The sequence below is a fragment of the Echinops telfairi genome, unplaced genomic scaffold (genome assembly GCF_000313985.2).
Source record: "Echinops telfairi isolate 266 unplaced genomic scaffold, ASM31398v2 ScPeMD7_7424;HRSCAF=8462, whole genome shotgun sequence".
In the NCBI taxonomy this organism is placed as follows: Eukaryota; Metazoa; Chordata; class Mammalia; order Afrosoricida; family Tenrecidae; genus Echinops; species Echinops telfairi.
In genome coordinates this window covers 41168276-41169140 of record NW_022111324.1, presented here as the reverse complement: position 1 = coordinate 41169140, position 865 = coordinate 41168276, and positions in this window count along the sequence as shown.

Below are 865 nucleotides of genomic sequence, written 5' to 3'. Positions count from 1 at the left end.
CTCTATAATGTCCTTTGCCTCCTAGTTCTTTCCTCTATTTCCTTTTACTTTCCTCTTGTCCCACTATCATGCTCAGCCTTCATTTGTGTTTCAGTAATTTCTCTCAGTTACATTGCCCTTGCTGAATCCCTACCAGGCCTCTCACACCCTCCTTGCCAATAATTTTTGATCACTTGCTGCTCCCTTGTCCCTGGGTTGGTCAACACCACCTCTTTTCCCCTGCCTCCCTCTCTTCCATGTCCCCCAGGAACCACTGGGCCTATTATTTTCTCCTCCAGACTATTCATCCAGCCGATTTTATCTAGATAAATCTGCAGAGATAATAATATGCACCAAAAAACAAGGCATAGCAAGACAAAGTGATAAAAGAGAACACAATGATGACAACAAAGAAGAAAGCCAATGACCCAGAAAAGAATAAAAAGGAAAGAAAAACCTGTAAATAGATCAAGGTCTAATTTTTGACCTCTAGGAGTGTCCTCCAGTCAAGTCCGATGGGATGCCATGCTCTGGCCCCAAAGTCTATCCTTTGCACTCACTCCCTTGGGAGCTCTTTGCTCTACTGCCCCTATTGCTTTGCCTCACGCCTTTAGTGTTTTGCCTCGGTGTGGTGGGTCAGACCGGTCCAATCCCAACACTGAGTCTCCAGTGTTTTTCCCCGTAGGACCATGGGTCAGCGAGGGATGTCATGTCTCATAGTGGGATCAGCTATATGGTCCACTCTGCATTGGCTGTTCAGAGCCAGGATATTGTTCTCTAGGCCTGATGGGCCAGGATGTGCTCCACTCTCTCTTCCTCCCCATTCATTTGCTCCCGTGTGCTCTGATCAGACATGTCCCTCTCCCCTAGCTGCAGCTTCAGTGCC